Here is a 21,344-nt window from a genome sequence, read left to right on the forward strand (position 1 = left end):
GGATCTGCTTTAATGATCATGAAGAGTCCTTTAAAGCACTTTCTGAAATTTGTAAATTAAAAATTGATAATAGTGTGATTACCAGAGCATTATGCAATGATGCTCTTGGGAATCTTGATATATATTGCCTGAGTGACTGGTAGCACACCGAATCTATTGACACAAAAATAAACTTTATACTGGAAAGAAAGCCTAATCCACCAATGTGGCTTATTGTAACCTCGAAGGGAGAAGACTTTAATTATTTTAAATTTAGCAAACTAATGCAAATGAAAGTAGGCAATATAGAACGTGGTGACATTTGTAGATTAGGCAAGAAATCCCTCTTAATTTATGCCAAATCTAGAACCCAGTCTTTTATGCTAAGTAATGTAAAGATGAAGTAGAAATTTAATGGTAGATATCAAGCCACATTTGAATTTTAGTTATAGAAGAGGAGTAATTTTTAACGAAGTCTTCATGATTTTAGTGAGCATGAAATCTTAGATATGTGTCTTGAGGAAATATGGAAGGTTCATAAGATTCCCAGAACCTCCATGATTATTTTAACATTTGAAAACTGTGATATACCCTCTCCTGTATATATCGAAAATGAAAGAATACCGTTCACCTTTACCGACAGAAATCCTTGCAGTGTTACACTTGCTTTAAATTTGGCATCCATCTAGGGTATGTGAAAACATAAAGATCTGTGATAATTGTTCTGTTCCTGAGCATGGACCCAGCCTTTCGATTACAAAGTGCACTAATTGCAACCAAAATCACAAAGCAACTCATAAGAAATGTCCTCAATATGAAATAGAAGCAGCAGTTTCTCAGAAGTCAGATGCAGAGCATATCAGAGTGGGATATGCAAAGCGACTTCTAAGAAAGACCAAAAGCTATGCCAAAGTCTTAAAATCTAAGCATGCAGGATATCCAGAGAGAACTGTAACACCAACTAGACCAGATAATGGAAAACTTCCTCTTCCTAAACACCCTCTAAGGCTATCACTAGGCCTTCCACGTTAGATTCGGTGCCTATCATCACAAAGGCACCACCTACTTCCTCTAAGTCTGCCACACCTCGGATGTAGCCTACAACCCAAGGCTTTGATCGTGAGCATCATCGTTATTAGATCCAAGGGTGGAATCCTATGCTAGAGAGCTACTGAATGTACTTGTTATAATGGAGGTACATAATCTTAATAGCTCTACATATTTTCAATAAAAATGATTGAGACCACCATCCCTATCCCCTCCAATAAGAAATAAAAAAATATCTGTTTCAAATAGTTATGATATTTCATCTGAAAAAGGTAATAGCAATTGATGTCGAGGTTCACCATCCTCCTCGATTAATAAATAAGAAGGTTGCAAAGAAAATATAAAACCAAGCTTAGCAAGGCCTTCCTTTTTAAAGAATGTATCAGAGACTCCCATCAATTCCAAAAACTCTGATAAGAATTCTTTTAAGGAATCTTCCAAAAAATCATCTTTTTTATTTTCTTCTCAATAATACAGTGGAATTGTCAAGGCCTGAGGGCTAAATATGAAGAACTAAAGCTCCTGTTTCATGACCACTTGCCTGTAGTGTCCTATGTACAAGAAACAAAGCTAGATGTTTTTACTCCATGCCATAGAGAATACAATAATTACAGAACACCATGTAATCCTTAGGGAAGAAGCCATGGGGGAATTCTCGTGTATGTCCGCCGTAACATTCCCCAAAAACATTTAAATCTATGTACTAATCTACAAGCGGTAGCAGTACAAATAGATCTTAGTAGGAAATATACCATATGTTCATTATATTTACCCCCTAATGACAGTATTTCTTGTGATGATGTGGCTTAAGTGTTAAACCAACTTCCCCAACCATTTCTTCTTCTGGGCGATATGAACAGCAGACACCCATTATGGAGAGACGTTTTAGCAAACTCAAAGGGCAATCTGTTAGCATCACTAATAGAAAAGGAAGAAGTGGGATTCTAAACACCAGTGAGCCCACTCACATCTATATCCAGACAGGTACTTTGTCGTGCATTGATCTTTCAGTAGTAAACTTCAAATGTCTTGCTGACTTTCAATGAAGAACATTAGATGACTGGTATACAAGTGATCATGCACCAATATTAATTAAAGTTAACCATGGCCCACCTGAATACAGATCACCTCGATGGTGCTTGGATAGAGCTGACTGGCAAAAATTTAAAGAAGTTAGCGAAGTAGAAGGCAATGCAGATGAATTCGAAAATATTGATGATGCCATTGATTTACTAAATGGAACGCTTCACACTGCTGGAATGCATTCCATTCCCAAAACAACAGGTCTGTTTTGTCGACGACCAATCCCTCAGTGGTCAGTCACCAGAAATTCAGGTGTTACACAGATCTACTACAACTGCATTAACAAGATGCCGCAGAAATCGCACTGAAGAGAATATCGTCATTTACAGGAAATGCAGAGCACAATTTCAACGAGCAATGAAAGCAGTGCGACGTCAATCATGAGTCATAAAGATTTAGACAATTTTATTATAGTGTGAATGGGGATTTTGGCGTTACCCAACAAAGGAGGTTCTGGGCAAGAAATAATACTTGTATGTTGGTGTATTTCTCAAATCCGATGCCACCAGGATGTTTTTAGGCAATAGTGAAGTACTAGCACACTTCCAATAGGTGGCCTATACCTAAGGATAATCAGGAAAAGTTTATCAATTGGCCCATCATGGAGTTATTCAGTGAAAAATTTAGGAACATCTTTGCCCATAAACAGTGTTTATCACCCAATGAAACCATCTTAATAAGAGAATGCCTTGATGAAGTCATTGAGCTTCAGCACGGCTTATCATTCCCGTGCTGAAACTTGGTGACGGGCAAGAGGGCTCTTGAACTTGGGGGAAATCGCTCCTCCAGTTCGAATCTAAATTTCTCTCTCTCTCTCAACCTTTTCTTCCTCCTAATATTACTTCGACCTTCTCTTAATTTTATAAACTTTCTTTCGTGTTGCTGACCCAACTCTATGAGAAAAATTTCACTATATGTGTATGTATATATATATATATATATATATATATATATATATATATATATATATATATATATATATGTATACATATACATACATATATATATATATATATATATATATATATGTATATATATATATATATATATATATATATATATATATATATATATCCAAATAAGCCATATATATTTTTGATACATTAATGTCTGGATTCTCTTAACGACCTCGGGATCTGAGACCCAGGCGAAATCACACAAAGACAAGAGCTTGGCTCCGGCCGGGAATCGAACCCTGGTCGGCAAGCTTGTATAGACAGTGACTAAGCCACTTGGCCAAGTGGCTTAGTCACTGTCTATACAAGCTAAGTGGCTTAGTCACTGTCTATACAAGCTTGCCGACCAGGGTTCGATTCCCGGCTGGAGCCAAGCTCTTGTCTTTGTGTGATTTCGCCTGGGTCTCTGATCCCGAGGTCGTTAAGAGAATCCAGACATTAATGTATCAAAAATATATATGGCTTATTTGAATATGAAAAACACGTAAAAATGTGCAAAATTTATCATATATATATATACACACACACATATATATATATATATATATATATATATATATATATATATATATATATATATATATATATATATATATATATATACTCACACATATATATATTGTCGAACCCACCACATTCAGCAGCATCCATCATCCTCGACTCGCCAGGAGGAAATAAACTACAGGCAAGGCATATGACGATCGTCAACTTTAAGGTGGAATCTGTGAAGTTAACACATGATTTTTTTGTCTTGCCCACCTTGGGAATTCCAATAATCGAGGAGAGAGTAAGTGCTTGTGCGGGAAAGGAGAGACAATTTAGTAAGGTAACAGCTGTACCTGAAGGAGAAGTATTGCCTCCACAGACACTTACGAACATATCAGTGACCCCATGTCAGCCTCTCTGGAGGGAACCAAGGTCGTAGTTAGACCCCACGAAAGTTTTAGAAGCATTGCGACGTAATGGTATGAAAATGAATTTGTCAAAGTGCAAATTTTTCTGCAAACAGTTGAAATTTTAGGTCACATAATAACCCCAGGAGGTATCCAACCCTGCCCCGGTAAAGTAGAAGCTATTAGAGATTTCTCCAGGACACGTACCCCCAAGGAAGTAGCTGGTTTCCTTGAACTCGCTGGGTATGACCGTAAATTCATAAGAGGTTTTGGAGAGATAGCGAGACCATTAGATGCTTTAAAGAAAAAAAAAAGTAATAAATTGAGGAGTGGAAGAAGAAACGGCTTTTAACCATTTGAAAGCTGCCTTATCTAGCAATGACTTACTCGCATATCCTAGATTTGGTCACCCATTTTTAGTGACAACAGATGCGAGTAGCGTAGCTATTGGTGACGTAATTTCTCAGCGAGATGATAAAGGCAGGGAGCGACCCATTTCTTTTGCTTCCAGGGCATTAAAAGGGGCAGAAAAGAATTATAGTAATTTTGATCGAGAGGCATTGTCTATTCTTTGGGTTCTAGAGAGGCATTGGTTCTTTTCATTAGGTCAGTTGATTGAGTTGCAAACCGATCATCGCCCCCTATGTGATTTATTTTACAAAGGAGACTTGACGTCTAGACAAGCGAGATGAATTAAAAGATTGCTAAAGTTTAATATATAGGGGTTTGACCATATAGAAGGTAAAGCTAACAAGGTAGCTGATGCCCTCTCTAGAGGTGCAGTAATAGGAGTAACAACTCGGGCGCAAAAGAGGAACAAAGAATGAAACCAAAATATTGAAGGCCCCCATGAAAATAGAAAACGGGATGTGAATTCGCGTGAGAAGCAATCAGAAGAGAGAGAGAGAGAGAGAGAGAGAGAGAGAGAGAGAGAGAGAGAGAGAGAGTTGAATGTGGCTGGCCAAGGACATGACCAGGGGTGTCCAGAATGAATGGCCTGATGATGCAGGTGTCATTGACTTGAGATGTAGGGACATGAAGGAAGTCCGAAAGGGACTGAAAAAGGAGGAATGAATGGAAAGAGTGCGAGCAGTGATTAAAGGGGAATCAGAGAGTTATCCATCATTTTTTAATGTGCCTCGTGAGAATCTTTTTATAGAGAAGGATATCTTATATTGTGCTTACAAGAAAAGGGGAGGGGAATTTTGTGCACGGGTAGTTCTTCCTCCCTCTTTTATTAATCGAGCCATCCACATTGTACATGCAAGTCTGTATGCAGGGCATTTAGGGATTGTTAGAACATTAAGGAGAGCACGAGAATCTTTCTTTTGGTTAGGAATGAAAAAATCTATAGAAAATTATATAAATTGTTTTCATGCTTGTAACTATTTCAAAGAACATGAAAACACTGTACCGTAAGCCAGAAAGTGGCCTGTGATTCCTATTAAATTTTATAGGGTGCATATGGATGTGGTAGGACCATTTCCTACTGGTATAACACAACATAGGTATATATGTGTTTGTGGATGCATTTACTCGTACACTCATACTTAGGCAATTTTGGCTAAATCAGCAAATTGATTAGTGCAGGTGCTGTGCTGTTTCATTACTAGGGTTGGTTGCCCGAAAATTTTGATAAGTGATAATGGTTTCGAGTTTGTAAATAAGGTGGTGAAATCGGTCATGGACTTGATGAAAATTGAACACTTTTCAGTGACTGCATATAGGCCTTCAGCTAATGGCTTAGTGGAATCACATGAAAGGGAAGTGGTGCAAATTTTATGTTACTTAGTGGCTTATGACCCCCTTCAATGACATGCTATGCTTTCTAGAGCTGCGCTAGCTTTGAACATTGCATATAATACCTCGCTCAGGGACAAGCCTTTCTATTTAGTGTATGGACAGGATCCTGTGTTACCATATACAGTCCTGATTAATTTGCAACAGTTGCCAAATTATTCAATTGAGCAATACCGTGTCTATTTACTAAATCTCTTAAGGAGAGCAATGAACACCATTGAAAGGTTTTTGAAAAGCACTAATGAAAAATACAGCTCAAAATATGATGGTCGGTTCAAAACCGCACCAGTAAAAGTATTTCTGGGCGATCATGTGTATTTGAAACGATTACAACCTAGGAAACACAAACTAGAGCCAGCGTATTTAGATCCGTACCGAGTAAAGATGGTTAAATCTATCGCAGTCGTGATACAAAACATTATTATTAATAACATGTGGTGCCTGAAGAGTAGTTTTAAAAAGTGTCAATCAGATTGTACCTCCATATCCTTGCATACGCAACATTCCTCGAGATGATGAGTAGGAATTTTTCTTTGTTGTTGTTGTTTGAAAAGACCTCATTTCTCCTTTTGACGGGTTTTAAATAAACTTGAATCATCATGTGTTCTTATGTTGGTGCTAAATGTATAAGTAAAGTGTTGTAATAATTTTTCTGAGAGTAGCAATACCTATGACACACTGCTGAGGGAACCTAAAAACAAACGGAGAGAAACCTCTCTCTGTTAGGTGTGATCCGTCAGCTGGATGCTGTATAATTTATCTATTATATGATTCCTGGATGCTGGGGCCGGGGTGGTTCCTGAAGGGCAAGTGGCTACGGGATTAAAGTTCAGCCTCAAGGAAAGGCAGTGTTACAGAATGTGAAGATGTGAATACCTTATACTTAGAGTTATAAGAGAAGGGCTGGAAGATGAATGATTTTCTCGGGAAAACGGCAAGCGTCTACTGATTCATAGTTACAAGTACAAGTGTAGTAGTGATTTTAAAAGTGGCAAAACGGTGGTGATGAGTTGTGTTGCCAAATTGTGCTGTAAACCCGGCAAGTAAAATCGAGGTATGAAGGAATATCTATTCCTACCCCTGTCCCGCCCAAAAGGCCCGTATTGCCCGCAACCAGAGGGAGGTTATTGAGGAGGTTGTGTAATACTGATATTGATATGATTTTTTTTTCGCTTTGGGTATTCTGTATTTTAGTTACAGAGGTCATAAGAAGAAATGATGAAATTATTTTATATATAGTGTACATTTTTACATGCGATATTTTTTTTTTTTTTTTTTTGGAAAATGTCTGTTTTGGGTGGTAATTTCTATGTATATATTTTATGTTGCATTTCTGTGTAGTACATGCCATGCCCTATTCCGGGTCGGAATGTCCTCCATATATCATAGACTAGAGAGGCCAAGTGCGCACCTCTTCCCGGAGTGAGGAGCTTGGGGTGGGGGGAGTAATGTCCTAATCCTTATATGAAAAATATGTAGAAGTATATGTTTTATACAGTGAGATTAATGACCTTTTTAAGAGTACCATGACTTGCTGTGCGCGATCGCTGAACTCTGTTATAGGTTACGTGTCCTAAGTCTACTAAAGTGACGTGTTATAAACCTATTGCTGACAGAATAATTCCATCACAGTGGAGATTTCCTCAAAATCTAACAATTCAGCATATTGACAGAGCAACATTGCATTTACTTGCCGAGGGGTAAGTATTACCGTTCGAGCAACTGTAAGAACGATTAGGTACTCCTATGAAGAGTATCGGGCTGTGTAAAGTGTACTCACGAACATTTCTATAATAAAGTGAAAAAAACCCATGTACCGATGTCTCATTATCCATTATTATAGGATATATATATATATATATATATATATATATATATATATTATATATATATATATATATATATATATATATATTATATATATATTATATATTATATATATATATTATATAAGTGTATGTATATATATATATATATATATATATATATATATATATATATAATACAGTAGTTTATGAATGATTTTATTTACATTTCATTTGTGCATTGAAGAGATGAATAGCCGTCTCTTAAAATGAGTTCCTCTCATGTAGATGTAGGTGTGTTATGTAAATTACGTTATTTTTAAGAATTAACTTTTTATTTCACAAATTTTTGTTACGAAGTCTTAAGTAATGTGTTTGAGAGTTATTTAATCATACATGATATGAACAAGGGCTTATGTAATGCTCTTTTATATTTTATGAGGTATTGCATCATGTTTAAGAGGGAATACTTGTACTATGCGCTTGGAAATTTTGCAAAGGACCTAGTGATAGGAGGTTATGTTTTTTTTTTATTTTGGGGACAAAGGGTGGGATGAGCTAGCCGACTGAGAGAGCCGTCTGGTGTTGCGTGAGTAGCGTTCGGGAGAGCAATACTTGATAACTCTGATGCTTTCTGTCCGGCTCCCCACGCTTCCCAGTTCGTTGGGAAGTTTCTGGAAGCAGTTAGGTTTTATATAAAGGCGAAACTAGGTTTACATAAATAGAGATAGAGAATTGCAGCCTTAAGGCTGACAACTCCCCTCTCCCTCTCTCGCACGCAGCTCAGAGTATTGTTTAAAAAGTGTTCAGTACCTATAGTGTGTCCTCTCCTAAGTGACTCTGTGCCCCAAAGCAAATTGCATGTCGAAAAGATACACAAGACGAAACAGGGATTTTGAATTCATTGTATTAGAGTGAGTGTTGGCATTGTGTAAATTATCTGTAACTGGCCCTGTAGGAAGGTTAGGTATTGTGTGATGTGATCTGGTTACCTATTTTTCATTAAGTGTCAAACTCGAATATTGTATTCAGATTTAATTTCAAGTTAAACAACAGATTGTATAATTTTCATAAGTGTTATTTGTTTTCTTAGTCTAGGTCTTATTTAGATATAATAGTTCAAGTCAAGTTAATATATATAATTTTCATATCGCAACATTTTTGTCTTAATGTAAGTTTGGTTCAGTCTTAAATTTTCAAGTGAATTATTTTGTTATGTAAATTCTTTCAAAGTGTTGTAATTTATATAGAATAAATTTATTTTTTTAAAGAGTGTATTACTCCAATCACCAAGAGTAATTACCCAATTTGGTTTTGAGTGTATTTAAAAGACCTTTGGATATTCAGTGTTTTATATATTGCTGTCTTGGAGTTATTTAACTGTCTCATAATTAGTGTATTAATATTTTAAAGTGTAACAGTTTTAATGCAAAAGCAAACTAGTGAGTTTGGGAATTGCCAGTCGTAGTATGTATTATATTATATGTTTGGTTCACAGTCATGGGCCATAGTATAATATGTTTTTGGTGCCGAGACCCGGGATCCATCATCATGTAATATATATATATATATATATATATATATATATATATATATATATATATATATATATATATATGTATATATATATATATATATTTGTATGTATGTATATATATATTTTTTTTTGGGGGGGGGTTATTTCTACATCCATTATAGCCATTGGCGTGGATGTTTCTACATCCTTTATTGCTGCCTGTTTCGATTAATGGGTGGAGGTGTCAAACTTCAGAGGTATTTGCATTCAAAGCTATATGTGAGAGTATTGGATGATCTCGGCCATCCCGAAGATGGTTTGGACCTTTTTGGCGCAACTATTCTCAAATGTTGGGTCTTTGGAATCCAGGGGGATCCAATGCTTGGGGTAGGACTCTCGGCTTTTGGCTGGAAGCCTATCATTACAGATATGGGGAAGATGATTCCATAGTTTTGATAGTGGAGAGTGCAAATTTCCTTCCCAACATGTGATGCCTTAATATTCTATAGCAGGTGAATAAAACTATTTCAAATCAGAATTTACCCTTCTATTTTTTCTTATGGATTCTGCTGAAAACGACCCCCCCCCCCCCTCCCCTGGATATGCTAATTCTCCCCTGGCACTGTTGACAATCTCTGGCAATTTATTTAAGAAAATTCCGTTGACAACTTAGGAACTAAAAAGGACCATTCTTTGAATATTCGAAAAAAGGGTAAGTTGGGCAACACAGGAAAATTGAAAATCCTGCATGTTACCCAAATTCCATTAGAAGCTAATTATGATGTGCTACATTAGATATTTGAATGCTACGGATTAATAAACGAAATTATAATGAAACTTCAAGATGATATGTGGGATTCTTGGTTATCATTTAACTGTCATGAGGAAGCATTGAAAGCAAGTCGTATCATGATGAATATTAAAGTAGGTAATATGAATATTAAGGGAGCTCTGTGTGATGGGGTACCTAAAGATTTGAATGTCTACAGACCAGCAGACTGGATTGATAAAGACGCAGATATTATGCCATCCCAAAGAAAGCCAAAACCACCAATGTGGCTTGTTGCTCAATCTATAGGAGGTACAGAAAATTATTCTAAGAGCTGCAAATTTCTTCAGAGGAAGGTAGGAATGATCTCACTTGGAGATATATCTCTATTTGGTAAGAAAAGTTACTTGATAAAGGCCAAGTCATACACGCAGTCTGTTATATTGTTCAATTTAAAGACAGACAATGATAATATAAAATTGGACATCATACCCCATCTAAGCTTTAGCTATGGAAGGGGAGTGGTTTTCAATAGAGATCTATATGAATTTACGGAAGAGGAGATATTGGCTGTGTGTCCATTATCAGTGTGGAAAGTACATAAAGTACCTGGAACATCAATGATTATCCTTACTTTCCAGGATGCTGATGTACCTTTCCACATTGACATGGAAAATGAAAGGATTAAAGTTCGACCTTTAAATCAGAAGCCACTGTAATGTTTTAATTGCTTCAAATTTGGGCATCCTTCCAAAGTTTGTAAGAATGATAAAATTTGTAATACTTGCTCCAATCTTTACCCTGGAGAATGTACACTTAAGACAAGGTGCTTGAACTGCAACTCTAATCATAAATCTAATGATAGAAGCTGCCAGTTATATAAGTTAGAAGAAGCTGCCCTCAATAAATCAATTATTAAACATGTAAGCGTAGGGTATGCCAAGATATTATTAAATAAATCTACTACTTATGCAAAGACATTAAAAGTAGGAGAAAAGGTTCCTCGGGAGTCATCTAACCCACCTGTTACTGTAGGTAGTTCTCGAAAAAGAATTTCACCATCTACTGATAAAGTGCTGCATAGTAAGACAATAATATCTCCTTAAGATTTACCATTGTGTATCAACAAAGAGACATTGCCCACCACTATCTAACTTTTATCTCCCATTACAAAGGATAGTACTAACCGCTCCCAGGCTATGTCCTTGCCTGATTTAATGGAGAATCCACTTGAAACCAAGTTACCAGGTGCACCTGTATTGGGGAAGGAACAAAAACTTGGTAGCTCACCACCTATTAATGGGAAAAGAGAGAGACCTCCATATCTCTCACCCCGCCCTCCGCCCACTTCCATAAGAAATATTAGAGTTATGACATTAGATAAATATAATGTTTTGTCTATTGATGTTTCTGATCAACCAGAAAACAATTTGAATAAATCAGAAATTCAAGTTGAGCTCCAATATCTCCTTCAACAATTAGATCAAAAGGATAAAAAGAAAATCACAAACACAAAGCCCAATTTATTAAGACCCTCTCTAGTAAAACAACCAGGAAATAGTGTTAGATTAAAAATTGCTAATGGAAAGACGTCATCTAAAATTTCTTCCAAAAATTAAACCATAGTTTTTCCACCATTTTTCAATGGCATTGTCAGAGTTTAAGAGCCAAATATTAAGAACTGAAGCTTTTAATTCATGAGCATTCCCCCATTATTGTATGTCTACTTGAGACCAAGCTTGATGCTAATACCCCTTGTCCTCGCTATAGGACACCATATGATCACTGAGTAGGGAGCCATGGTGGATATCTCGTATACGTTCGTCGAGATATTCCCCAAATATCTTTGTCTATTCGTACACCTCTGCAGGCAGTGGTTGTACAGATTGATATATGGAGAAAATATACAATTTTCTCTCTGAACTTGCCTCCAAATGATATATTGTATGATAATTTAGTAGAGGTGATTCAACAGCTCCCTCAACCTTTTCTTTTTCTTGGAGATTTGAATGGTAGACATCCTTTGTGAGGTGACGTTTTAACAAACACCAGGGGCAATATTATATCATCAATTGTGAAAAAAGAGGATGTTGGACCCCTTAATACAGAAGAGCCCACACACTTCCATGTTCAGACAGGTACCTTATCATGCATTGACCTTTCAATTGCAAGCTCTAACTGCGTTCTTGATTTTGAATGGAGGACATTAGAAGATTAGCATGCTTATGATCATGCACCAATCATTATAAACACCAACAATGGCCTACCTTTACAAAGATTGCCACAATGGACTCTTGAGAAGGCAGGCTGGGTTAAATTTCATGAGCTAAGTGAAATCGAGGGGAGTGCAGAACAGTTTGAAAGAATTGATGATGCCATAGACTTACTGAATGGAACTCTCCATACAGCAGGAATCAATTCGATTCCCATAACCACAGGATTATTCAAACGACAACCAGTCCAGTGTTAGTCTTCAGAATTAACTGTCTTGCACAGAGCCACCAGAAAATCTTTTGAGTAGATTGCATAACACCCTACAGAGGAAAATTTGATAACATACAAAATGTGTAGAGCACAGTTCCGTCGTGCCATCAAAGAAGCTTGGCGCCAATCTTGGGTATCTTTTGTTTCCTCAGTCAATGGTAGAACACCACCATCTTCTGTATGAAGAAAAAGAAAAAAGATTGCAGGCAAGTTTACCCCAAACCCATCACGTGTTGAAGGTGAACGGTCAGTATGTGACTGAAGAAAATTATGTTGGCAATGCCCTGGCTGATCATTCTCAAATGTAACATGCAAGTGTAAAGCAGCTCCTGGTCACCTGTATAGGAGCATTAAAAAAAAAATTTCAAATTTTGCAACAGGAAGGGAAGAGTCGTATAATTCTGCTTTTACTGAAAGAGAATTTGATTCAGCACTGGCTGCTTGTAATTACACAGCCCCTGGACCCGATGGAATTCCATATCCAATGATTAAACATGTACCTATTAATACAAAGTTATTTATTTTAAGCATTAACAACAGAATATGGCATGATCATAGTTATCCAAGTGTGTGAGAACTAGCCATTATTTTAGCCTTTTTAAAACCCGGTACGGACAAGTTTTTAGCAGCAAACTTTCGACCAATTGCATTGACAATCTTATTTATATAAAATCATGGAGAAGATGGTCAATGCAAGACTGATGTGGTACCTAGAAAGGAAGGGTATTTTATCTCCTATTCAGTGTGGATTTAGAAAAATGCACTTAACGACTGATGTGTTGATACCACTTGAGTCCTCTATGTGTGAAGCCTTTGCTTCCAAACAGCACCATGTAACAGTCTTTTTTTTTTACCTTGAGAAGGCATATGATATTACATGGAGATAGGGTATACTTAAAACCATTCATGAATTGGGATTAAGAGGAGAGCTACCACTGTTTATTCAATAATTTCTTCCACATAGAGTTTTTCAAGTGAGAGTGGGGGAAACTCTATCAGAGATGAAATGTCAGGAAGAGGGAGTTCCTCGGGGTAGTCAGCTGAGTGTAACCCTATTTCCACTTGGAATTAATGGGATATCCTCAGTCTATCCCTGGGATATTCTCTCAACACTATTTGGGGATGATCTTTCCATATCATTTGCTGGAGCTAGAATGGCAATGGTTTAGAGAAAACTACAACTCTCAATTGACAAAATTATCCGGGGGGCCAATATGAATGGATTTAAGTTTTCAACAAGTAAAACTGTTGTTGTCCATTTCTGTCGTATTCGAGGAGTACATCCAGACCTGGATATATTCATCAAAGGTCAATGGATCCCATGTGTAAGCGAAGCTAGATTTCTAGGGTTGATATTTTATTGTAGGTTTACATAGGTTCCCCACTTGAAAGCCTTAAAAGTAAAATGCCTTGAGACTGAATCTATTAAAAGTTTTGTCCCATATATCATGAAGGGCAGTCCACAAAAAGCTTTTAAAATTATAAAAGTCCTTGATTTTTTCTAAAATTAGTTATGGGTGTGAAATATACTCCTCAGCCACCTCAAGCTGAATAAGATTTTAGATTCTATACACTTTGCTGGTATCAGATTGTCCACAGGAGCCTTTAGAACTTTGCCTATCCCAAGCCTTCTTGTTGTCGCTAGAGAGTTACCTTTAGACCTTTTCCAGATGTCTTCTATTGTTCGGTATTGGTTTAGGTTGCAAAGACTCCCTGAATCTTTAGCTTGTCAGACTGAAAACCTTGTAAGGAATTGTAGATATATTGAGTTATACCCCAAATCTCCTCAACTGTATGGATTCCTGCTAAAAACATTATTTGACAGTCTAGATATAGGTAGAAATAAAGTGCTCCCACGTAGGATATCATCAACTCCAATGAAATTACCGGATATATCTTTTTGTAAATATTTTATTGGTATAAAAAAAACATGACTGACCTAAAAGCCAGGTTGTTCTTTATGGAACATGTTGAAGAACTGAGGGAAACAACTTCTAATATATACTGATGGCTCCAAATCTGATGCTAGCATTGGATTTAGAGCATATAGTAGTGCTTTTAATTGTAGAGGTTCACTTCCTCTAGCATGTTCTATATTTACTGTCGAGCTATATGGCATACTATCCACTATTGAGAAAATAGCGTTGAAAGACGAGGGCAATTTTACCATTTTTAGCGATGCAAGAAGTGTCCTACAAGCTTTAGAAGTTTTTTAATTCCAATAATCCTTTAGTTTAAAGATTTTAGAGTAGATTTTGATTTTTGGCAAGAAATGTATAATAGTTCGATTTTCCTGGGTTCCAGCATACGTAGATGTGTCTGGAAATGAGAAGGCGGATTCACTGGTAAAGAGTGCTACAGCTGAGTTGCTACCATGAAGTTTTCCCATTCCCAGTAATGAATTTTTTCCTACAATTAAGAACTTTATTTATAATAATTGGCAACAGCCTTGGGATAGCTTATTTGAAAATAAAATAAGAGAAATTAGTAATGTAGGTATAACGGGATGCCCCGAAAGGGGGAGACCACTCTTTGTCGTCTCTGCATTGGTCACACTCGGATGACACATGAGTTTTAGCTGGCTGGCTAACATCAACCATATTGCGACGACTGTTTGGTACCATTGACAGCAAGGATTTTTTTAACCGAATGCCCCCCATATAGTAGCGAGAGAAATAGATATGTATTTGTGGCTCGAGGTGAGAATGGCAGGTTCATCCTTGCCAAAATTCTTTGACATGATGTGTCCTACTATGCTAGTGGTATTTTTAGCTTTTTTTCAGACGTAGGTCTTCTGAAAGATATTTAACTTTTAAAATAACATTTTTGTTTTTTATGGTTTTGATTTAATATTCTTTTACTTTTTATTTACAAGAAACGATATCAGTGTCAATGAATTTAGATGTCAAGATGCCAGAAAACCTCAAACCAACCAATCAGTCACCCAATGAAAGTACAGTATGTTGCAGATGAAAATTTAATTTCAAGGTATACAGCTTTTAGAAACCAGTAAAGTAAGGCATGAAATTTTACTTCATGTGCGAGGCTTTCGGCTTATGTCCTTGACTTCATAATTTACCAAGGTTTTTCTTATTCTTGTGTGACATCGTTTTTTAGGTTAATGGACCAGTGCTTGCATAAAAGTTACTATGCTTTCATGGATACCTTGTACAATTCTGTTAGCCTTGCAGAGAGGTGCAAAGCAACGTAACTGCTGAGAAATATGTTTGGGGAAAATATCATACAGATAAGTTATTAGCCAACAGAACAGGCAATTTTTATAATAACTGTGCAATTAGTCATTTCAGAAACCTCTTACCTCTTAAAAAAAAAGCAGAGATAAAATTTTCTTGATCAGTTTTTAGTAAAAAGGCCCTCAAGTTAATCTTAGTACCAGAAAAATGGTAAAAAAGAGAGAGAACCCCAGAAGGGCAGCTACCCAATGTATTTAAGGAGGGGAAGGGGGGGGGGTGACTTCCCTTCCAAGGGACATTATCCCCACCACCTCCCTCCTCAAAAGCTTCCACACAAGCCATCCACTCTACTTACTCACAGGTAAAGTAAAGCTCAGTGCTCATTTATTCCATAATTATTCATGTATTCTTTCAGTTATAGCTTTCTTTTTGTTATGCTTTTGTGTAATATACTATATTTTGAAGTTGTATAATTTATGTTGAAATAACCCATAATAGGAGCATCCTTGTGTGAGTAATTAAATAATGATATTTTCAATCATTCCTACATGGAAAAGTCATTTTGTGTTTGAATACTCTAATGGAATAAATTATGTTCGATCTCTGGAGTACCATTTATGAATTCAATACTTATCTTGGGAGTCATATACTCCCCTCTCCCAAGATAAAGTGATACATTAAAATTAATGCAGGTCATTATTGACTTCATTGTACCTATTCAGACTTCTTGAGTAATTCATAATGACCACCGTTCTTGGTTTCTACTCCGCAGAATAAGTATGACACCGTACCGGTTGGTCTCCAAGGGGAGGAATACAGCATATGTGCGGAGTATATGTTTTTTTTTTTCCAAGATGGAGCAGTTTGTGCTTTGCAGATGTTAGCTTTGTAACACCCAGGTAAGTATCGAAATAGTAGATTTTATTAGTGAAATTCTTTTTGTTATCTATTATCAATTTTGATATAGCTCTGAATCAGCGAAATACTAAATTGTGCTATTAAAATATTTCCTCATTCAGTCATGTCCTGTTGCTTCTTGGTATTCTTCAGCAAACCAAATGATTGCTATTAATATGGTTATTTAAACACTACGCTTCCATTTTAAAACTAGAGATTATACAATTCTCGTTTCTTTAAATCACCATTAGCTTTGCTTTATTGAGCATGATATATTATTATGGCTGTATTTGAGAAGACATGTATGCAAATGTTTTGATATTGGGGAAAATTTATGTAACCTTTGTCTCATGTGTGAATGCATATTCAGACTGCATCACTAACACTGATTATTTCATTCAAAGATAATAATTTAGTTTGATCAACATTGCATTTTGGTGTTTTTGTGGTAATTCAATAAATCATTTGCAACATAAAGGAAATTGAAATTACATTTAAATGACTGAACATTTATTATGATAGAATATACATTCACTACAGACTTGACAAGTTTTCGAAATTTATAATTTGAGAAACATAGGGTACTGGTGAAGGGAAAAGTCGCACTTGAGATTCAAGGTAACGAGAAAAATAATTAGAATTGTGTTTACACAAAATTATAAAAAAATGATTATTACTCCTGTTCAAATCACACATTAATAATAACACATTATCCATATTAGATCAGAGGATATTTCCTTTAGTATTTAGAGGTTATAGTTTCATGAGAGGTTCCGTGTCAAAAAGGAGAGGTCCCTTTAGTACTCGTTAATACTGTTATTATAAACCTCTGAAATATGTCGATACTTTAGTATAAGTTGTATTAAGTTATTCCTTTTTATACAGTTGCCACAGTAGTTCAGTTTTTGTAACTTCATGCATTTGGAAAACTGCATTTTCCCATTTTTATTTTATAATTAGAATACAATTTGTGTAAATTTCGTGTTGAATTAAAAAGAAAAAAAAAACATTAATTGAAAAGATTTTCATGGGTATTATTTGAATGAATTAATTTTGATTTTCTTATAACAATGGACTTCTTGATTCTCAAACATTTTTAGATTAACGATGTTAAAGGGTTTGTGTCTTGCCACGATCAGCAAAGCTATACTAGTGAGAGACACTCATACTAGGTTGGTTTGCTGTGATCGATCAGACAAAAGTCTTCCACATTCACCAATCTGCAAGGGCCAGCGTGGTGATGAAAACTGGTCAAAGCCTCAGTTATGAATAAAGACACATCTAAGGCCTTTGTTCTGCAGTAGACTAGAAATTGCTGCATTTATATTTTATATATATATATATATATATATATATATATATATATATATATATATATATATATCACACATATACAGTATAGGCAAACATAAATATATGAAGTAAGACCTTGCTTAATTGTACTAAATAGGATGTAGCCAGTGTGATATAAATAATCTAACTTGTTATAAACTTGCAATGAAGCATGGCTATTCACACGAATTTTCTAGCTAAAATTGGTGAACATCACTAATTGACATTGAAAGTTGCAGGGTTTTAACACATTTATGTTAGCAGTGTTTTACTGTTAGATTTTTTTTTTTTTTTTTTTTTGTAGATTATGAAAGTGTTTGCGATACCGTTATTTTTATTTCATTTTCTATCTGTATAAATAGTTCACATATTCTCGATTGCAGTAAAGTGGATGAGCTGGTGAACAAATACACGTTGGTAATTATTATGATGAATAAGTATTAAAGTAATAAGAAAAACAACTGACACCGATAAAATATAAATTTGTTGTTGGTATAAGAATGGTTGGTAGAGACTGGAGTAGTCTTTCGCTGACAAAAGAAAACTGTTTAGTAAACTTAGCTATTATACTTAATATGCATGTCTAAATATTTTTTATTGCCTATTTTTTCAAGGTAAAATTAAGAAAGAAAGATGGAGAAATGACCGATAGTGTTAATGTGAGAACAGCTGATGGGGGAAAAAAATAAGAACACTAGCTAGTTGATAGATGTTAAATTGCACCTGAAAGCTATAATAAAAGATGAAATTTAATATGAATAATCAACATTAAAAGAATATGCGTTTTATGCAAGCATATGAAAAATAATTTCTTATGTACAGACAGTGGTATGCCCATGTTTTCTTTATAGAAAGAAGTTAAAGGTTGAGGGAGAGGGGAAGAAGAACTATCAACTGACAAATGGGAAGTTTTGTAAATCTTGCATATCTTTGGAAAATAGATAAGTATAAAATCAAGTCCATTGCCTCTTTTTCCAGAAAAGATTAAATGGGAGATGAAATCTTCTATGTATTGACTTTTTGCCTTATATCCAAAGATCACTTAGTGATATATGGCAAGATTATTGGAATTCTGTGGATCAGAATTACGATGAATCAGGATCAAAAGTGCTATGCCTCCAGGGAAATATAACATACCTAAGAATTGGGCACACTCGTTGAAAACACAAGTTCTTGATGACCGGCAGGGGCCAACCCTTGTGTAATGATTGCTTGGTTCCCCTGACTGTTAAGGTAATTAGTGATTCAATGCTCCTCTTTGGAGCTCATGGTGAGAGTGGCAGATACATCCTCATCAAGAGTCTTGGAGAAGTTGCTTGTGATGCCATCGTCATTTTAAAGTTCAGATTGGAAGCTGATCATCTTACTCGTTTTTAAAAGTTATGTAAAATCTTTGTTTTATTATGCTATTTGTTCATTTTTTATTTTTAAAATTATTTTTTTATCTAAAGTTACTAATTCATCATGCTCAAATCAGTATTAATGACCGTTTATGTTATGGTGATGGTTAATTACATTGTTACTCAATGTATCCGAGGTAGTTTGCCACTTATTTAGTTTAAGAAAGGACCACTTGCTGAAAATCATATGATGTTCATCATTAGATAATCAAGTACCGTAATCTCAAAACCTTTTTCAAGTGCTCTGTCCACTCTCTCATTTCCATGTATCCTTATATGAGCTGGAACCTAACAAAAATTCACCTAAAACATTACGTGAATGCAACAGGATCAATCAATCCTGTACTTCTTGTACTAGGTGGCAAGAGGGCGTTAGTGAACATAAAACATAGTTGGAATAAGAACCGATAAAAAAATTCATCAAATGTTTGGCATTAAAAATGTTTTTTGACTGATTCTACTGCTGTATACGTTTCTGCTATGAAAATATACATGATTCAGCCATATCAATATATCCATCCTCATCATTCAACTAGAATCCATCAGTATGCAGTATATGCTCTGCCCTTGGTGCCGACTAGTTTTTAAGAAATTTCCATTTAATAAGTTTACTAGAGTCAAGGTTATTTGAATAGGAGGTTTGCATCAAGGCAATTTGGTAAAGTCAGTGTGGTGTTAGTGCTGTCTGTATGCTGACCTCTTTTCTTTCCTTTTCAATATACTGTATACCTCCAGAGATTTAAGCAGACAAGGTCTGATAGCAGCACAATTTAATGGTGACTTCATATGTTTTTTATTGTTATTACGTTTTAGTACAGTTTGAAAGTTAAGGAAAGCATGAGTCAATTTTGATGTGCCTCTGGAGAAGCTCTAGAGGCACTTGTGCAACTTCAACTTGTGAAAAAGGTTTATTTTTTGTCAAAGTTTGCTCTGCAGATAGTTCCAGATATTTGGCTGCCTTAATTAAACTTATTTGGACATTAGAATTTTTAAAGTGTAAGCTGTGTTTTTCTATTTGTATCCCAATCAAGATAAGGCACTATCTAAAAATATTCAGAGATTTCTTTAACGTATGGAAAGGTCATTAATGTGACAGGCAAATGTCGGTTTTGTGTAAAAAATACACCTAAGAAGATCACTTTGTCTTCAGGTGATATAATACTGCTCTTTAAGAATAAGGTTGGTGTTATTATTGTTATTATTAAGAGTTAATCTAACACCTTAGTTGAAAAAGCATGATGTTACAAGCCCTAGGCCTCCGACAGGGAAAATATCCCAGTGAGGAAAGGAAATAAGGATATAACTATATATGAGAAGTAATGAATAAGTTGATACTGTATAAAATATATTAAGATCAGTAAAAATGGTAAAATATATCTGTCATCTATAGACTATGAAGAGAGGCGTGTCAACCTGTTCAACATAAAAATATTTGCTGCAGGTTTGAATTTATGAAGTTCCACTGATTCTCTTTGAGATTAGGAAGATTATTCCACAATCTGGTCACAATTACTATAAAACTTGTAGAATACTGTGTACTGTTGAGTCTCATAGTAGAGAAGGCAAGACTGTTAGAATTAATTGCCTAACTAGTACTACACACAGGAAGGTACCGTCTCTTTATGGTTCGTACAGATATAGTTGCTTTTGTTTTCTTAGACAAAACTTAAACCCCATACTGTCAACCCACTTTGAGGCAACTTCTATTACAATTTTAATATTCCTGTCAGCCTGTTCAGCAGTACACCCACTGTAGTCGATGAAAGAGTCATCTATAAGTGATGAACTGTGGATCTTAGTAGGAAAGTGGTCCCTCAAATTGTTTAAGGTTATCACAAACAGGCTAACATTCAACACACTACTTTGTGGAATTCTTTCTTCCTGCAAATAGAGAGAACAGAATACTAACACTAAAGCCTCTCTCTTGGCTGTATTAAATTTCGTCATACGAAAATAAACTCAACAATTTCATTCTGGTTGGTAAAAGAATTTTGAATCTTCCTTAATGACATTAAAAATGTGTCTAAGGTGCATTTGAAACCTATTTACCCATCGGATAAAAACTCTCAAGACTTTAAGTACCCAACCAATCTAGTATTTTTATTTCATATCAAACAATTTGGATCTGCAGTTTGGAAGAACCATAGGGCTCTAGCTCTGAACTAGGGTTTAGTCCTTGTCAGTCTTGT

The 21,344-nt window shown here is 35.6% G+C and overlaps 1 protein-coding gene and 1 long non-coding RNA gene across 3 annotated transcripts in view; one reads left to right on the plus strand and one right to left on the minus strand.

Annotated features, from left to right (window-relative positions):
• Positions 1-21,344, plus strand: part of LOC137616410 (uncharacterized) — a 351,177-nt gene that overhangs the window by 243,686 nt on the left and 86,147 nt on the right. Inside the window, exon 3 of the long non-coding RNA XR_011039426.1 lies at positions 16,299-16,425. This is a non-coding gene — a long non-coding RNA (uncharacterized lncRNA). The remainder of the gene's footprint in view (positions 1-16,298; positions 16,426-21,344) is intronic.
• The window catches only part of LOC137616409 (broad-complex core protein isoforms 1/2/3/4/5-like), a 454,908-nt gene that overhangs the window by 59,391 nt on the left and 374,173 nt on the right, over positions 1-21,344 (minus strand). The window lies entirely within an intron of this gene.

This window comes from Palaemon carinicauda, chromosome 22 (assembly GCF_036898095.1).
Source record: "Palaemon carinicauda isolate YSFRI2023 chromosome 22, ASM3689809v2, whole genome shotgun sequence".
Classification (NCBI taxonomy): Eukaryota; Metazoa; Arthropoda; class Malacostraca; order Decapoda; family Palaemonidae; genus Palaemon; species Palaemon carinicauda.